The sequence below is a fragment of the Macaca fascicularis genome, chromosome 7, assembly GCF_037993035.2.
Source record: "Macaca fascicularis isolate 582-1 chromosome 7, T2T-MFA8v1.1".
NCBI lineage: Eukaryota > Metazoa > Chordata > Mammalia > Primates > Cercopithecidae > Macaca > Macaca fascicularis.
Window position 1 is genome coordinate 172845921 of NC_088381.1, and position 19022 is coordinate 172864942.

The window sequence follows — 19022 nt, forward strand, 5'->3', positions numbered from 1 at the left end:
TAACAAACGCATACACCTATCAAGAGGGAGAACACCGCCACCAATCCAGAATGTTCCCTCATGCCCTCTCCCAGCAAAGCCCTACCCCCACCCTACCCCAAAAGACACCCCCAGTACAATTTCTTGCCTGTTCTAGAACACCACATAAAAGGAATTACACAGCAGTTCCTGTTCTGTGGAAGGTCTCTCTGTTGCTCAGTGTCATGTTGATAAAGTCATCCATATTGCGGCACGGATCGGATCGCTCGTTCATACTGACATTCATTAAACAACGGTTGGACCAGTCCTACCGCCCTCCCTCCCCCCATATCTCTCTCTCTCTCTCTCTGTCTTTCTTTTTCTTTCTTGAGATGGAGTCTCGCTCTGTGGCCCAGGCGGGAGTGCAATGGCATGATCTCGGCTCACTGCAACCTCCGCTTCCCAGGTTCAAGCTATTCTCCTGCCTCGGCCTCCCAAGTAGCTGGGATTACAGTCACACACAACCACACTCAGCTAATTTTTGTATTTTTAGTAGAGACGGGGTTTCACCATGTTGGCCAGGCTGGCCAGTCTTTTAAATGAATCCAGCGAAATCTAAAAATAATGGTCATTTAATCATCAACAATTTTTAAGAGACATTTTTTTAACAGGCTTAAATGTTTTCTCCTTTACCTTGTATTTTCACACCACTTTGTCCATAGAATTTTATGCCAACATGACATATCTTCTGCTCGAAGTCCTCCACTGGCCTCACTGTGCTTTTCTGTAATGGAAATATGTGTATAAGTTGAAATGCCACTTTTCATTCTTTACTTCATAAGTCTCTTATCTTTGTTTCTGCTAGATTCATTATTTTTCCATTATTAGCTCACAGTTTCTCAAAACCACTGATTTGGATATAAATAATCTATATTATACATTTCGATTAAAAATTGTTACACAGAAAAAGGAAGTTTTCATTGGGGATGCATCTCCTGATGAAGGGGACGGGGCTTTTGTCCTCGTAGCCCCTGTTTCCGTGGGTGACGATGACTTGTTTAAAAGACACTATTCCGCATGCTTTATGGGTTTTAGGGGCTAGCACTGAGCGACTGTGTTCACACGAACAAGTCTACCGGACAAAGTAGGATTGGGGCAGCAGTTCCGCAAATCTGAGACGTGCCACCGGGGATCGCTGCTGCGGACGGGGGCTGCGTCGCCACCAGCCCCAGGATGGAGAGCGGCTCTCTGGGCGTCCGGGCAAGTCCATGCTCCGAATGGGGAGGCCAAGGGGCCGAGGAAGTCGAGGGTCTGAACATTTGCTGCCCTAGAGCCGCGTGAGCCCGCCCCGCCCTGGAACGTCCCCCCCGGGCGCTCTCGCTTTTGCAGCCCCCTCCTGACTGGGGACCCTCCACTCCCCACACTCTCCTTCCATCCCCGCTTCCCTCTCCCTGGCCCTCCTCCTCCCCCGTCGTCGACCGAGACAAAGGAAGGCAATGCCACCGCTTACCGCCAGAGGGCGCGCCGCACACACCCCCCCCCACCCCGCCCACCGCCAAACGGACACTGAAGCTGGGCGCCGCCTGGCCCAGAGAGGTGCAGGGGGAGAGGAGGCGCAGGAGGAGATGGGGTGGAGTGGGAGAGGAGGCGCAGGGGCAGAGGGGCCCAGGGAGCTTCGAGCCTCCTGCCTGGGTCCTGGTTTGGTTGCCCCCCCACCACCCAGTGCTTGCCCACCCTGCCTCAGTCTCCCCATCTCCCAGCCTGGGGGCTCCTCTGGCGGGCTGGGGCCCACCCTGGGGCAGAGCCACTGGGTCTGGGGACTGGTAGCATCAAGATGCCTCGAAGTCTTGGCCTAGTTTTCAGGATCCCTGTAATTAGGACCCCCACCCCCACAGGAGCCTGTCCAGAAGGCCCCGGGCGTGGCTGGGGTGTCGTGGACACCTGCCATCTTTTTGGAACGCTGCAGACATCTGCCTCTCACTCCAGTGCAGGGGGGCCTGGGCCCCCTCAAGGAATGGCTGGGAGTGGGAGGGTGGGCCTGAGGTTTCACAGCTCACACCTGAGGCCAGTCACAGCCCGACTGGGCCAGGCAGAAGCTGCACAAACTCCACACTGGAAAGGTGGGGCCAAGGGCAACCCCAGCCCACCTGCCAGCACTACCCCACCCCCAGCATCGGCCGGGCACAATGGGGCACACCTAGCCCCACCCCACCCACCCTTGACATGTAAGGCCTCAGCCAGGAAGTCCAGAAAGAGGAGGGCGTGGATGGGGGTCTCAGGAAGTCCAGAAAGAGGAGGACGTGGACGGGGGTCTGTACCAGAGGCCTCCGCCACCCATGAAGCCATCGGGCCTGTGGGCCGCTCAGAGCAGGACAGGACTCTCTGATCTAGAGGGCCCTCAGGCTGGCCTCCATGGGGTGCAGCGAGGCTGGGGTACAGAGCTGGGTCCCCACAGCCCTCACCTCCCTGGCCCCGTCCATCACAGCCTAGCTCCTCCTGGAGCCACCTCACCTCCCTGGGCCTCCATTTCCCCCTCCATAGAGCAGAGGTGCTGACGGCTCTAGATGGGAAGGCTAAGCCGGTCTGTCTTTGCAGAGTCCACGTGGTGGCAGCACACGGTCCGTGCTCCGCAGTCAGCATCCCATCACATGGTGGAGGGGATGTTCTGAACCTCTCTTCGAAACTCACAGAACCTGGGGACAAAGCAGGGCAGCGTCTTGTCATTGAGGGGTGGCCACAGGAGGGGCCCAGGGACCAGCACCAGGTACAGGAGCAGACCCATGGCCCAGCCAAAAGGCACCGGACACACTGGGCACGGCCGGGCCTGTTCTCCCTCTGACACGGGGCACCTGGACGGGTGCTTGAGCACAGCCAGGACTTCAGATGACAGCCATCCCCGCAAGCATCTGACCATGTGCGAGACCCTGCACCCAAGCTTCCCAAATTAGCCCCTCCTAAATGCCAACTCCAGAAACCATGAAATAATTGGCCGCTGTTTACGCATCGGAGTGGCTGGCCGTGCAGTGAAAGGCACCAAGCTGCTGGCGCGCGCAGGGTCATCTCCCTGTGGCTCCCGCTGTCCAGGGTTGCCCCCCTGCTCCCCTCCTGCAGGGCTTGTTCCCAGCAGGTGCGTCTTCCAGCTGGGCCTGGAGACCTGGCGCCACACGGTGCAGCAGTGACTCTACAGCGCTCTCTTATGTGGCTCTGGGTGCTCCCGCCCGCCCCCCTCCCAGCTCAGCCTGGGCACCTTTCTCCTGGTCGCTGTGTCCCAGCACTCTCCCCTCAGGAGGCTTGGGCTGGCGGCTGTGAACATTTCCAACCGGGTGGTCCTGGCTCCCCACCAGGTTGTGTCCACCCCCTCCCACCATGGCTGCTCCCCACATTGGTTCAGGGAGCCCCTGAGGAGGTCCACGGGGTCCCAAGCCCACCGATGCCCACCACTGGTTTCAGCTTCCTCCTGTTCGCCAACCACCAGGTTGGTGGTCTCTTCCTTCCCACTCTTACTCTGTGTTCCAGGGGAACATGCTGCCACCAGGCTTTACTGTGGACTGTGTCCTCTGTGTCTCTGGTTGTGCAATCTCGGTGGCTCGTGTTTTACAAGAAGGTTGGGGAGAGCCAAGGCCGTGATCACTTCTCCCGCATCCTTCTCCAAATCGAGAGGTTACGATATTTAACCTCAGAACCACAGTCGTCTCATGCTCAAGGCCTGTGGGCCAGGAATCCCGAGCTGGTGATATTGAGCCAGGAATCCCGTGCTGGTGGTATGCACTGTTGCTTTTCCAAACAGAAAAAGAAGAAAAACTTGTAGGCCAACCCAGTTGACTCCTTAAACGACCTCTTCGAAACTCACAGAACCCAGGGACAAAGCAGGGCAGCGTGTATATATAAAGTTGATAAACTTCAAAGACGGCTGTGAAGTCATGAAAATCCATGGAAGAACCCTAAATGCATATTCCTGAGTGAAAGAAGTCAGTCGGAAGAGGCCATATACTATATGATTCCAACTCTAGGACATCCCAGAGAAGGGGAAATTACGGAGACAGGAAAAGGACCCGTGGTTGCCAGGGTTAGTGGGGAGGGAGGGATGAGTCAGCAGAGCACGGAGGGTGTTTAGGGTAGGGAGGGTAAACCAGTGCAGCCACTATGGAGACCAGAATGGCGATATTTCAAACAGTATTTCAAAAACTTAAAATAGAATTGCCACATCGTCCAGCCATTTCACTTCTGGGTATTCTCCCAAGAACTGAGTGCAAGGACTTGAACAGATATCTGCACACCCGTGTCCACAGCAGCATCACTCAGCAACACCCGAGGGTGGAAGCAGCCCCGGTGCTCACAGATGGATGAACGTGGTGTATCCAGGCCGGGAGAGGTGGCTCACGCTTGTCATCCCAGCTCATGGAAGGCCAAGGCGGGTGGACCGCTCGAACTCAGGAGTTCAAGACCAACCTGGCCAACAGGTGAAAATCCAGCAATACAAAAAATACAAAAATTAGCTAAACGTGGTGGTGTGCGCCTGTAGTCCCAGCTACTCAGGAGGCTGAATTGGGAGGATTGCTTGAGCCCAGGGAGGTCAAGGCTGCAGTGAGCCATAATGGTACCACTGCACTCCATCCTGGGCACCAGAGCGAGACCCTGTCTCAAAAAGAAAAAAGCAGCGTATCCATCAAAGGGAATATTATCCAGCCTCAAAAAAAAAAAAAAAAAAAAACAAGAGGTCCTGACACAGGCTGCCACACAGGTCAGCCTTGAAGACATTATGCTGAGTGAAAGAACCAGACACAAAAGGGCATATGCTGTTTGACTAAGAGAGCGGTCACAACCCCAGAGAAGCAAACAGAATGGAGGGTGCCAGGCTGGGGGAGGGAGAGTGTGGGGAGTTCGTGTTTGCTGTTTCAGAGTTTCCGTTTGGGAAGGTGAAGAAGTTCTGGAGATTGGTTGCACAACAATGTGAATGTACTGACGGCCACTGAACTTGAACTGTACATTTAAACATGGGAAGATGGTGTGGGAACAAACCCTCAGTCAGTTGGTCTGGCAGCAGATTTGATGCAGATGAAGAGGGAAGTGAGGAATCAGTAGGGAAGACTGTGATCACCCCTGATTGGCACAGATAGATAAGGAGCTGTTAAGGGGGTTCAGAAGAGGTTAAGACATAGGAGAGATGGATAAGAAGGTTTTCCGTACTTCTGATCAAAATTCCAGAGGGGCTGGGCACAGTGGCTCATGCCTGTAATCCCAGCACTCTGGGAAGCCATGGCAGGTGGATCACTTGAGGACAGGAGTTCGAGACCAGCCTGGCCAACATGGTGAAAACCTGTCTCTACTAAAAATACAAAAATTAGCCAGGCATGACGACAGGTGCCTGTAATCCCAGCTACTCGGGAGGCTGAGGCAGGAGAATCCCGGAGAACCCAGGAGGTGGAGGTTGCAGTGAGCCAAGATCGTGCCAATGCACTCCAGCCTGGGCGAGAGAGCAAGACTCTGAAGAAAGAAAAGAAAAGAGAGGAGAGGAGAGGAGAGGAGAGGAGAGGAGAGGAGAGAAAAGGAAAGAAGAGAAGAAAACAAAAGAAGCCAGGCGCGGTGGCTCACGCCTGTAATCCCAGCACTTTGGGAGGCCGAGGCGGGCGGATCACAAGGTCAGGAGATCGAGACCATCCTGGCTAACACGGTGAAACCCTGTCTCTACTAAAAATACAAAAAATTAGCCGGGCGTGGTGGTGGGCGCCTGTAGTCCCAGCTACTCAGGAGGCTGAGGCAGGAGAATGGTGTGAACCTGGGAGGCGGAGCTTGCAGTGAGCCGAGATCGCGCCACTGCACTCCAGCCTGGGCAACAGAGCGAGACTCCATCTCAAAAAGAAAAGAAGAGAGAAAGGAAGGGAAGAGGAGGGGAGAGGAGGGGAGAGGAGGGGAGTGAAGGAAGGAAGGAAGGAAGGAAGGGAGGGAGGGAGGGAGGGAGGGAGGGAGGGAGGGAGGGAGGGAGGGAGGGAGGAAGGAAGGAAGGAAGGAATTCCAAGAGGTGGAACGAGATAAAACGGGAGAGCCCACCACCTCCCTGACAATATGGCTGAGAATTTTCCAGAACTGATAAAATATGGAAACTTCAGCCTCAAGAGTGCAGCACTCTCAAGCAGGAAGAATAAAAGCAGCCCATCCCTAGATCTCCCTTGGTACACTCAGAATGCTGAAGGAGAACTTGCTAGAGGCAGACCCCACGAATGGCAAGAACAGAAGCAGATGAACGTCTCCGAAGTGCTGAGGCAGAGGCAGAGGCAGAGGCAGAGGCAGCAGCCAGACCCACACGCCCCGCTCCACTCCCACTTACGGGTATGGGAGAAGCATCGGATGAGCAAAATGACTCCACCACCACCCAGTTCCTCAGCAGAGGAACCTCCACAGAATGCAGCTCAGAAAGAGGGGATGCCTGGGCTGCCAGAAAGAGTGGGGTGCAAATGTGTGCAAACCTCAATGGGTGCTGGCTGTGTGCAACAAAGCCCTGTTGAAAGCGAAGGGTAATAATAACGGCAGGATAGACCTGAGTATTGGGCAGTCGCAATGATCTGTGAGCCAGGAGGGGTGTGATCTGTCAGGAGGAGGATGGAAATGCTGGCTATCTTTGTATTCTAAATATACTTGTTAAAATTCTAAGAGTGACTATTTTAAAATAGAAATAGAGCATATAACTTCCACTTAACTCTTCAAGGAAAAAAATAGAATGTCAGATTGAGCCAGAGCCACGGAAGAGCACTCAGGCAGCGGGAGCTACACGTGCAAAGGCCCTGGGGAAGGAGGGAAGAGGCACACGCCTGGCACTGACGTCAGCGCGGCTGGAGGCAGATGAGTGCAGAGAGGGGTCTGAGACGCGGCTGGAGGCAGCAGGACCAGACGGGATGGGGCCTCAGGGCTGTGGTTCTGAACTTCATTCCAACAGCAGAAAAAGGGAGGCATGTTTGTAACCTGCAGTGAGGCAGGAGCCACGGACAGGATTGCGTCTGTGGCTTGCCAGCATCCCGCAGGCTCCCACGGGAGCAGACTGCCCTCAGGCCCCAGCGGAGCGGGGGAGAGCAGGCAGAAAAATTTTGGCCCCTGGATATGGTGGTGGCAGGGGAGGTGGTGAGCAATGGAGGAAGGGAGATTTAGGAAGCAGTGCCCAGCTCCTCGGTGTGGGGGCAGTGAGGCGAGGAAAGAACATGGAGAGAGGCTGGCTCGGGGCTTGACAGAGTGGTGGGGTGTCCCATGGGAGGCAAAAGCAGATGGTGGGGCGGGCGAGAGAGTCACGGTTCTTTCAGCCTCATCAAGTGTGTTTCTGAGGACATGGAGGGCGGTGGGAGGCTGACAGTGCAGAGAGAGCGCAGGAGTGGGAGCGGGGCCGGGAGCAGGACCTGCCAGGCTCAGTAGCACTCGGGCAGTCTTCATAGATGAGATGGGGCACGGCCCCTCTGGAGAGGGAAGAGGAGGGGGTAGCAGAGGCAGAGCTGGGGCAGCCAGGGAGGTAGGAGGGTGCTATGGACTGAAGTGTGACCCCCCCCCAAATCCTTATGTCAAGCCACAACCCCCAGTGTGACCGATTTGGAAATAGGGTCTTTAGAAGGTAACTACGACCTTTACGAAGTCATAAGGATGGACCCTAATCCAACAGGACCGTGGCCTTCCAAGAGGAGGAGGAGACACCAGAGGTGGACACAGCAAGGCCGGCAGAAAGGTTTCATCAGAAACCAACACTGACACTGACGGCACCTTGATCTCGGACTTCCAGGCTCCAGAGCTGTGAGAAAATAAATGTCTGCTGTCTAAGCTGCCCAGGCTGAGGTCTTCTGTTACGGTAACCTGGGCTCACTCATATAGAGGGGAACCAAAAGCATATGGGGTCCTGGCACCCACAAGCGAGCGTGTGTCAAGAAAGAGGAAGCAGAAACCGCGTGCATGGCTGCTCCTTCAGAGCACGCAGAAAACTGTGCAGACAGGGCACGGGCACAAACCCATGTGAGCAGAGAAGCATCTCTCCAGGTGCACACCCGCACTGCTGAGATGCAGCTGCCCCCGCAGAGCTCAGAAGTTCCCTGTGAGAGCAGCGCCATCCCCCATGCCTCCTGAGGCTGCCTGGGTCCCACAATGGCCACCGCGCCATCTCCTATCCCACAAGCCCTCCTAACCCTGCCTCTCCCCCATCAAGATGCAGGGGCTGTGTCCCCTCCCCTTGAGCCTGGCCAGGCCTTTGGGTCTCTGCTGACAGAGGACAACAGAAGTGAACTGTGTTGGCCTGGTGCATTACAAATGCTCACGCCTGTAATCCCAGCACTTTGGGAAGCCAAGGCAAGACGATCACTTGAGCCTAGGAGTTCAAGACCAGCCTGGGCAACATAGTGAAACTCCCACCTCTCTACAAAAAAAAAAAAAAAAAAAATTAATTTTAAATTAGCCAGGCATGGTGGCGGGCACCTGTAGTCCCAGCTACTCGGGAGGCTGAGGCAGGAGAATGGCGTGAACCCGGGAGGCGGAGCTTGCAGTGAGCCGAGATTGTGCCACTGCACTCCAGCCTGGGTGACAGAGCGAGACTGCGTCTCAAAAAAAAAAATTTTTTTTTGTTTTAATGAGCCAGGCATGGTGACACACACCTGTAGTCCCAGCTACTCACAAGGCTGAAGCAGTAGGATCGCTTGAGCCTAGGAGGTCAATTCTGTAGTGAGCCATGATTGCACCACTGCACTCCAACCTGGGCAAGAGAGCAAGACCCTATCTCAAAAAAAAAAAAGTGACTGGGTGACGTGCAAGCTATATTCTGTCAACGAACAAGAAATAGACCAACACTGCAGATCAGGAAACAAAAGAAAAGTGGGGGGTCTCAGGAACTGCAATTCAGGAGACACAGATCTAGCCAGGAGCTCAATCGTGTCTGTGCCAGGGAGGCCCGGCAGGGGCTTACAAAGGTTTGCAGTGAGTCTACACATCCAGAAGGTGTTGGCATGGTCCATGACCAACGGTGGGGGCTTAATAGCGTAGGACAGCTCTGGCTGATAATCAGTCTAGTCAGGTGTGCCTGTCCCCAGCAGACCAGTGATCAGGCCTGGTGCGAACAGTTCAAATCAAAGTCAGCTGGTTCATGATTTGGCCCAGGTCAAGGGGTCAGTTCCATCTGGCGAGTTGGACTGGGTCCAGCTCCTCCTGACCTCCCAGCTCCTTTTTAGATAGCCCTGACATAACCATCTCCATTACGGAATTTCTTTTCACAGCTCTGGAGTCCACGCACCTCCATCGTGTTCCCCTGGGAGGCTGACTCTTGGGCCCCCAGCCACCATGCTGAGTGAGCCATCACGGAGCTGGCCCTCCACCCCCCACTCAGGCACCTCAGCTGATGCCATGTGGACAGAGATGAGGCAGCCCTGCTGAGCCCCGTGCAAATATATGATCTCTGGGATTTACATTTGAGGGTCATTTGTTACACAGCAACAAACAGATGCATTTTGCCTGTGGCGCTAAGAGACAACCCCTCATATTGTCTTATGCCCAATTTCTGCCTCCAAAGAAAGAAAAAGTAAAAACTAAAAGACAGAAATGAAATCCACAAGCAGACAGCCCAGCGCCACACCCTGGGCCTGGTAGTTAAAGATCGACCCCTGACCTAATCAGTTATGTTATCTATAGATTACAGACATTGTATAGAAAAGCACTGTGAACATCCCTGTCCTGTTTTGCTCCGATCTAATTACCGGTGCATGCAGCCCCCAGTCACGTACCTGCTGCTTGCTCAATCGATCACGACCCTCTCATGCGCACCCCCTTAGAGTTGTGAGCCCTTAAAAAAGACAGGAATTGCCCACTCAAGGAGCTCGGCTCTTGAGACAGGAGTCTTGACGATGCCCCCGGCCAAATAAACCCCTTCCTTCTTTAACTCGGTGTCTGAGGAGTTTTGTCTGCGGCTGGTCCTGCTACAGTGCATCAGCCCACGACAGAGCCTGGCCTCAGCTCTGCAGGTGGGCTGCACCATCCCTGGTGTCCTGGCGTCACTGGTAGGAGCACCTGTTTCTCTCTCAAAGGTGTCCTGGTTTGGAAGATGAGTGGTACTACCATCACATCCATGCAAAATCAAAGGGCCCCTGAGGCAGCCCCCACAATTGAAGGGCTGGCTGCCCTCAGAAGGGGCTTAAACCCCTGCCATTGGACCGAGCTGGCTGATTTAGTTTCCTGCCCTCTAAAGTGGAAATTAAGGAATTGACAATGAAAATGTCCCCGTTAGGCTGGGAGCAGTGGCTCATGCGGATAATCCCAGCACTTTGGGAGGCCCAGGCAGGAGAATCACTTGAGCCCAGGAGATGGAGGTTGCAGTGAGCTGAGATCGCACCACTGCACTCCAGCCTGGGTGACAGAGCGAGACCCTGTCTCAAAAAAGTCATAGCTTGACTTCCAGAGTCTTCCTGTCTGCCTGGTGCTGGTCAGTGATCTCTGGAAGCCCTCCAGCTGCCACCTTCCTTTCTGTCCCTCCCCAGGAGGGACACACAGGCCCAGAGGAGGTGACTCCAGGCAGGCAGTCCCAGGGGAAGGGCGCTCCACCCTTCCCCTGCATAGTGGGGAATGTTTGGGATCTCCTGGGAGGGGTCTGCCATGGGGGCAGTGTGGGAAGGTACTCAGAAACCACCAGCACCCCCTACCTTGGTGGTCCTGGATTCTGGTGGGGCCACTGGAAACACAAGCCCATGCAGGTCTCAGCAACACCACCCCCTCCACAGTGAGACCGGTGTCACAGTGACCTGCCCCGACTAGTCACAGGGCTCCCTCCTCCTTGGGACCCTCCCTCCTTCCCAGCCCCGAGCCCCTCCCTCCAAAGCTTCCCTGCTCCTACCCCATCCTTGTCGGGAGAAAAGACCTGCAGAGTACCCCAACAACCCTCTTTACTGAAGGAGGGGAGCACGCCCACTCACCCAGAAGGGGATTGGGAACCAGAAGTAGGGTTAGCCTCCCTGAGGTCGCAGGGCCTGATTCCAGCACCCCAGTGTCCAACACCTGCCCCCCATTACTGCAGGGTTTTTTACAGCCCCCGCCTACACCTCAACCCCCCTCCACCTCCACATCTTACTGACCACTGGTGAGAAAGGGAGGGGCAAGGTTGGTTTCTGCATGGTACAGCTGGGTAAACTGAGGCAGCACATTCTGAGCAGCCCAGGACGCCCAGGTTGCCGCCAGCCCGTGGCCTCTCCTACCTTGCACAGGCTTCACGGTTTGCCAGCAAAGCCACAAACGGGGGCTCCGCGGGCCAGCGACTCACTGTGCCCTCCCCACCCCACCTCAGTTTCCCCCGTGGAGCTGGTCTGCAGGCCCGGCATCCACACCCCCCACCGCACTGCACCACTCTGCAGGTCGCTGGCACCTATTCTGGCTTCACTGGGACCCCCACCCAGATGCACCCTGCAGCCGACTCCACCAGACCCACGCTGCCCGAGTATTTTTAGCAGAGGTTCAGGTGTGCCTTAAACCTCAGCTGAGACGTGAATTTCCACCCTGACGGCTGCAGCCAGGAGCCACACGTCTTGCCTGGTGGGCGTGGGCGGTTCTGACCTCGGAGGCACAGCTGCAGGGTCTGCAGTCCTCTGGGAACTTCCTCCTCCCAGGTGCCCTGATTTAGGTTCCCCGGATGCGTCCACCCCAGGCCGCCCAATGGGCTCTCCCTTGCCCTGTCCTCCATCTGGAGCCCCTCCCGATGACGGTCGCCACCCCCTCTCCTCTGTCTGGAAGCTTGGAGAGCAAGAGCAGATGCCTGGGTTCAGGTTCTCAGGGATCTGGGTTCAAGTCCTGGCCCCAGTTGCACTTGGGAAAGCTGCTGCCTCTCAGAACCCGTTTCCTCCACTGTGAAGTGGAAGGAAAAGTGCCCACAACGGGGGACTGTTGTGACTATAACCAGCCAGCAGTGCCTGCAGCACCCACAGACCCCCAGACATCTTCAGGGCTCCCTGTGCCCCAGTCAGCACCAGGAGCCTGCAGGACCAAGAGAGGCCCTGGCAGGGGTGCACAGACATTCAGATGTTCAGACCTGAGGCCCAAGACCTGCCTGCCAGGACAGAGACACTCCTGCCTGGGGATGCTGGAGTCCCAGAAAGTGAGAAGCAATGGCCCAGCGCCCTCTGCTCTCACTTCCTCTCCACCAAGCACAAGTATTAACACTAAGTATTAATTACAAAAACCTCAGCTCCCCGGGGGCGCTGGGAGGAAACGTCTGGCGGAGCCGTCTCCCACCCCGTGCAGCCTGGGTCTCCCTCCACCGTCCCAGCCTCTTCCACTGCCGCTTTCAGTTACCCAGCTTTGTAGGAGCAAGCAGCGAGCGTGTCCGTTTTCCTCTTTCTCAAACCATCTTAGCTGCTTTTGATTGGTATTCTTCCATGTAAAATGTAGAGTACATTTATTGATTTCTTAAAAAAAAAAAAAAAAATGAAGCCCAAATGAGACTCTGATTAGAATCACATTGAATTTATTATGTCCATCTGGGGAGAACTATGTGTTATTTATAACATTAAGTTTTCCTGTCCATTCTGTTGGGTTTGCTAAGTAAGCTGACATGTGATCTGCAAATGATAGCAGATGACTGTGTAAGGTGACCTTGGGAATGTCATGGCTCCTCTCCAGGCATCTCCGTCCCCACAGCACTCTCCTTCACATTCCAGAAACTTCTCTCCACCAGGCATGCCTTTGGCCAGTCCTGGGACATGTACTGCCCCTTGAGGTTTCCAATACTCTGTCCCACCTTTATAAAGAGCCCCTTTGTTAAACACTGCCACAAGTAACCTGCTCTAAATGTGGGTCTGTCTCCTACTGGGACCCTGATAGGTCTAAGGGTTTCTCCCAGGAATTCAAGGAAGGTTTAATATCAGAATTCAATCCATGCAAATACCATCTGAATAGATGACAGGGCAAAAAGGGTCCCAATGTCTCAAGTGATGCCACTGGTGACTTTTTAAAAATTTCTGAGCAAATTAGAAATTGAAACAAATGAAATATTTCTAATTTGATAAAATTGTTCACCAAAAACCCACCACAAAAATACATTTATGGAAATAGTTGTTGCCAGGAGTTTGGGAAAGAGGAAGTGGTTGGATGGGTGGAACACAGGGGGGTTTTAGGGCTGTGAAACTAATGTGAAAGACACTGTAATGGCAGAGACATGACACTACGCATCTGTCAAAACCCACAGAACTTTACAGCAAGAGTGAGCCTTAATGTATGCAAATTTTAAAGTTCAGTCAAGAGGCTGGATGTCTAGGACGGAAGGCAGGCCATGTGTGGCGAGAGCCTCTGGCTGTATTACAGATGTAGGGAGCAGCCTCACTGGAGGCGCTGGGGGAAGGGGCTGACCTGGGTACCCTCACAAATGATGAAGTCTGTGAAACCAAAAGCAAATGGACCCGCACATGAGCCCTGTACCCTGGTAGACAAATGCTTCTGCCGAGGGGTACAGGTGAGCAATTCCTACACCGCCGCCCCTGCACACTGGAGCTTAGTGATTAGGTCAGTGGATGGTGGGTGGTGGGGCAGGTTCCTTACTGTTGGGTGGGAGCTACAGACAAATAGGGGCAGGGGCTAGAACGACCCACTGCCGAGGGTCAGAGTCGAGACAGCAGCACCAGCTCCTGTGGGCTCCCTCTCCATGTAGGCAGTGTGATGGTTGACTTTATGTGTCAGCTCCCCTGGCCGTGGGGTGCTGGTTGGTTACTTCTGGGGATGTCCGAGGGTGTTCCGGATGAGATTAGTATTTGAATCAGTGGGCGCTGTAAAGCAGGCCCACCTGCTTTACAGTGGCGTCACCCAATCTGCTGAGGACCTGAATAGTGCAGAAAGCAGAGAAAGGTGAATTTGCCCCACTCTTCCTGCCATGCTGCTTGAGCTGGGACACTCATCTCACCTTCTCTGGCCCTGACACTGAGACTAATGCCATCAGCCCTCCAGCTCTCAGGCCTTCAGACTCAGACCACACTGCACCACCAACTTCCCTGAGTCCCAGCGAGTAGGCGGCAGGCATGGGACCTCTTGGCCTCAGGAATCACCTGGACCCAGGCTTCAGCTGGCATTTCCCCTGCTTGCACTTCTTTCTCCTGCCACCTTGTGAAGAAGGTGCCTACTTCCCTTCCACCATGATTGTAAGTTTCCCGAGGCCTCCCCAGCCATGCATAACTGTGAGTCAATTAAAGCTTCTTTGTGGGCTGGGCGAGTTGGCTCACACCTGTAATACCAGCACTTTGGGAGACTGAAGTGGGTGGATCACTTGAGGTCAGGAGTTCAAGACCAGCCTGGCCAACATGGTGAAACCCTGTCTCTACTAAAAATACAAAAATTAGCCAGGCATGGTGGCACGCACCTGTGATCCCAGTTACTTGGGAGGCTGAGGCAGGAGAATCACTTGAAACCAGGAGGTGGAGGTTGCAGTGAGACGAGATTGCACCACTGCACTCCAGCCTGAGTGACAAAACAAGACTATGTCTCAATAAATAAATAAAACGTCCTTTGTTTATAAATTAGCCAGTCTCTGGTAGTATCTTTATAGTAGCGTGAGAACCAACTAATACACCAACTATATTGAAATGCGGCCACCAAAATAATAAAGTAATTGTTATTGGATTTCTTGTTAATCTACTGATTCAGGCCGGGCACGGTGGCTCACGACTGTAATTCCAGTACTTTGGGAGGCCGAGGTGGGTGGATCACCTGAGGTCAGGGGTTCAAGACCAGGCTGGCCAACATGGTAAGACCCCCATCTCTACTAAAACTACAGAAATCAGCTGGGTGTGGTGGCACTCGCCTATAATCCCAGCTACTCGGGAGGTTGAGGCAGGAGAATCGCTTGAACCAGGGAGGTGGAGGTTGCAGTGAGCCGAGATTGTGCCACTGCACTCCAGCCTGGGCAACAGATAAAAAACCCTACTGATTCAGATCTAGCTGCAGCTCTCATGACCAACAGCATTGAAGAAGGAACAAAAATGAGGCTTCAAGACGCCAAAGCAACTGAAACACGATGGGAAAATACACAGGACTTTGCTGACAGTGGAGTCCCAGGTTCTGTGGAGACTGCCAGGTCCTTTGGCCACATTCTCTATTGAGGAACACTCACTTTCGGCTAAAGGTTGGTGAAAATAAAGATGCAACGTTTTTCCATCTAAGTTCAGGGACACCTGAATCCCGTGACCAGTGGTTCTAGTTTAGAAACCCAGCTACAGAGTTTACACCTGAGTGTGGTGATTACATCTTCACCATTTTCTGATTTTTAGAAAAAACAAAAAAACAAAAACAAAACAAAAAACTGTAATCTGAACCAAGGTATTTGATCTCCCTCCCTTCCTACAGGTGTCCATGCCCTTGGAGAAGGTAATCGGGGGTGGGTGTGCTTTTGACCCCAAAGGCTCCCTACATAGTCCAGGCCAGCCTGGGGCTTGGAGGAGGGCGGGTGAGCTGATGAGAACCTCCTCCCTGCTCGGCTTCCACCTGCAGGCATCTATGTGCCCACCACCCAAAACCTGGGCCTCCACCTACTGGCACCTGTGTGCCTACCACCCAAAACCTGGGCCTCCACCTACTGGCACCTGTGTGCCTACCACCCAAAGCCTGGGCCTCCACCTGCTGGCACCTGTGTGCCCATCACCCAAAGCCTGGGCCTCCACCTGCAGGCATCTGTGTGCCCATCACCCAAAGCCTGGGCCTCCACCTGCAGGCATCTGTGTGCCCATCACCCAAAGCCTGGGCCTCCACCTACTGGCACCTGTGTGCCTACCACCCAAAGCCTGGGCCTCCACCTGCTGGCACCTGTGTGCCCATCACCCAAAGCCTGGGCCTCCACCTGCAGGCATCTGTGTGCCCATCACCCAAAGCCTGGGCCTCCACCTGCAGGCATCTGTGTGCCCACCACCCAAAGCCTGGGCCTCCACCTGCTGGCACCTGTGTGCCCATCACCCAAAGCCTGGGCCTCCACCTGCAGGCATCTGTGTGCCCACCACCCAAAGCCTGGGCCTCCACCTGCAGGCATCTGTGTGCCCACCACCCAAAGCCTGGGCCACGGGCAACTCCTGTGAGCAGGCTTCACCCTCTTTCCCTCTCACTACTCCCCACCCCAGCTGCAGCCCCCTCCTCCCTCCCCTTGGTTCAAGATGACCCCAACTCCCCAGGGGATTTCTATTGGGATCTGGTTTGGTTTTTCCTTTTTATGATCCCCTAAACCCATCTTCACCTCCCGACTGGGGCTCCCCAGGTTGACCGGGGAAGAGCCCACATTCCGCGTGATTGATTCCAGGCAGCAAAAGGCACTTCTGGCAGGAACCCGCATCCCAGGGCAGGCCCTGGGGCACCTTGGGCCGGGAAAGACTGTGGCCCCAAAATCTCCACTCCCCGTGCTGCCATCTGAAACACCACCATGACGGATAATGTCTTAGCCTAGGGAGAAGCCACCTGTGCTGGCTAAAAGGGGTCCCAAGAGACCTGCCTGGACAGTGTGGGTGAGGCCATTGCACCCTCCCACTGAGATGGTGGGCCCTGCTACAGAGCCTGATGTCCCCGAGGAGCTGGGACCACTGCCCTCCCAATACACATATACACACACACACACTGACACAAACACAAACACACACAGACACAAATATACACAGATGTACACAAACACAAACACAGACACACACACAGACACAGACACACATACACACAGATGCAAACACACACACAAACACACACATACACAGATGCAAACACACACAAACACACACACAGACACACATACAGACACACACATACACACAGATGCAAACACACACAAACACACAGACACACACACACACACACACACACAGATGCAAACACACATAAACACACACACAGACACACAAACACACACAGACACACATAGACACACACAAACACAAACGCATGGACACACAAACACAGATGCAAACACACAAACACACAGACACACACACACACAGACACACAGACACACACAAAAACACACAGACACACAAACACACACAGACACACACACACACACCCTTCACAACCTTCCTGGGCTGTTATCATTTTTTGCGGAGCTATCAAGGCAGGAAGATCCAGGAGGGACCCCAGGGTGGGGAGGGACAAACTCTCCCAGCTCGGGAAGACCGTGTTCATTCGCCTAAATCACTGAGTGAGCTCACACTAACAGGAAGTGTTTTGATTCTGCACTCTGAGTTAATCCCATCGCTGGCCAGACATGTTTGCTTTTAGGTTCTCTGGTGGCCCACAGGTCCCAGTTCCAAGTGGAAACATCCCGAGGCTGACCCTCCTGTCCTCAAACTGCACCCTCCCCCGGCCTGGCGCTGTCTGCAGGCTGTAGAGAGGGCCTGGGCTTTTCCACACCTTGGGCAGGTGTAGACCAGGGAAAGGCAGGTGTAGACCAGGGAAGGAAGAGGAGAAGGATGTGGACAACGCTCCACCACCAGAGAGCTCCACCACCACTCCACAGGCCCTGGTGTGGCACCGTCCCCGAGGGCTGGCACTGGGCTGGTGGCAGGCCTCAGCCGCAGAGGGTGGCTGAGTCCCACGCACCGCCCCTACCCCTCTTCCTGAGACTGAGCACCTCTCTCTAGCCCCAGAGCAGGAGTTGTCCCCAGGCCCATCGGCCACTGCCCATGAAGCTGGTTGGAATTGCCCTCAGCGGCCACAGAGGCCCCAGTAGGGTCCCCAGCCAGGCCAACGTGCACTAGCAGCTCAGAAAGAAAGGCTTTGTGTCGGGTGACGCACCCTCCACCCCGGAATGTGGCCGTTCTCTCCTCCCACCCCTACAGCAGGGCTGAGGTTGTCCCGGGTACAAAGGCCTTTTGTCCCCACAATCAGCACGCCCGACGAGATGGCTCTGGAGCCGGGAGAGTGGCAGCCTCCATGGTGGCCACAGTGGCTCCCAGCTCCCCTGCAGCAGGGCCTCCCTCCTCCCCCAGGCCCGGGCAGAGGGCACCTATGTGGCATCTTCCCCAGCACCCCCTGGCTGCAGAGTACCCTGGTGAGAACGATCTAATCGGAGAGCCCAGGCCTATACACAACTTCTCTCTGCCAGCTGAGAAAGCACGTTTCTCTGATTAACTTGCGTTACCCACAATACACTGTAGACTAGAGAAGGCCAGGACCCTCTGAGGTGGGGCAGTGTCCCCAGGCTTGTGCTGGGTGTGGGTTCCACTGACCTCTTTATTTGTCAAAACTCATATACTTTAGGTCTATGCATTTTACTCTGGGTAGACTGTATCTCAGGCCACTGGTGGTGGTTTATGCCTGTAATCCCATCACTTTGGGAGGCCAAGGTGGGTGGATCATTTGAGGTCAGGAGTTCAAGACCAGCCTGGCCAAAATCGTGAAACCTGTCTCTACTGAAAATACAAAAATTAACCGGGCATGGTGGCAGGTGCCTGTAATCCCAGCTACTCAGGAGGCTGAGGAAGGAGAATGGCGTGAACCCGGGAGGTGGAGGTTGCAGTGAGCCGAGATCGCACCACTGCACTCCAGCCTGGGCGACAGAGCAAGACTCCATCTCAAAAAAAAAAAAGAAAAAAAAACTAATACCTGGACTTCTGGCCAGGCGCTGTAGCTCACATCTGTAATTCCAGCACTTTGGGAGGCCGAGGTGGGTGGATTGCTTGAGGTCAGGAGTTCGAGACCAGCCTGGCCAACACGGAGAAACCTCGTCTCTACTGAAATACAAAAAAAAAAAAAAATTAGCTGGGCTTGGTGGCACATGCCTGTAGTCCCAGCTACCTGGGAGGCTGAGGCAGGAGAATTGCTTGAACCTGGGAGGTGGAGGTTGTAGTGAGCCAGGATCACGCCACTGCACTCCAGCCTGGCAACAGAGCAAGACTTTGTCTCAAAAATAGTAATAATAATAATAATAATAATAATACCTGGACTTCTGCTTTCAAATAGGAAAGACGGGTGCCACAGGCAAGGCCACCACAACTGCTGACAACAGCTGAGGAGGCCGGACACACGGTGAAAACCTCACTTCGAAGGCATCAGGGAGCTGCGGAGGCTGCGAGGACTTAGCAGACTAAAATTCCAAAGTATGGAGAATCGTCAGATAAGCC

General features: G+C 54.4%; 2 long non-coding RNA genes across 6 annotated transcripts in view; both read right to left on the reverse strand.

Moving 5' to 3' along the window:
• Positions 1-572: 572 nt before the first annotated feature.
• The window catches only part of LOC102140310 (uncharacterized), a 29790-nt gene continuing 11340 nt past the window's right edge, over positions 573-19022 (reverse strand). For 2 of the 5 annotated variants that reach the window (XR_010576968.1, XR_010576967.1), the window contains exons 2-4: positions 18505-18632; positions 2470-2651; positions 573-742 (exon numbers count right to left, since the gene is read on the reverse strand). This is a non-coding gene — a long non-coding RNA (uncharacterized lncRNA). Of the gene's footprint in view, positions 743-2469; positions 2652-3396; positions 5796-18504; positions 18633-19022 lie in introns of those variants that run through there. The other 3 variants (XR_279580.4, XR_012416182.1, XR_012416183.1) reach the window with 2 other exon arrangements.
• Positions 12399-15540, reverse strand: LOC141407340 (uncharacterized). The gene is made up of 2 exons (XR_012416184.1): positions 14297-15540; positions 12399-13762 (listed from the first exon to the last, which is right to left on the reverse strand). It is a non-coding gene; the product is annotated as an uncharacterized lncRNA (long non-coding RNA).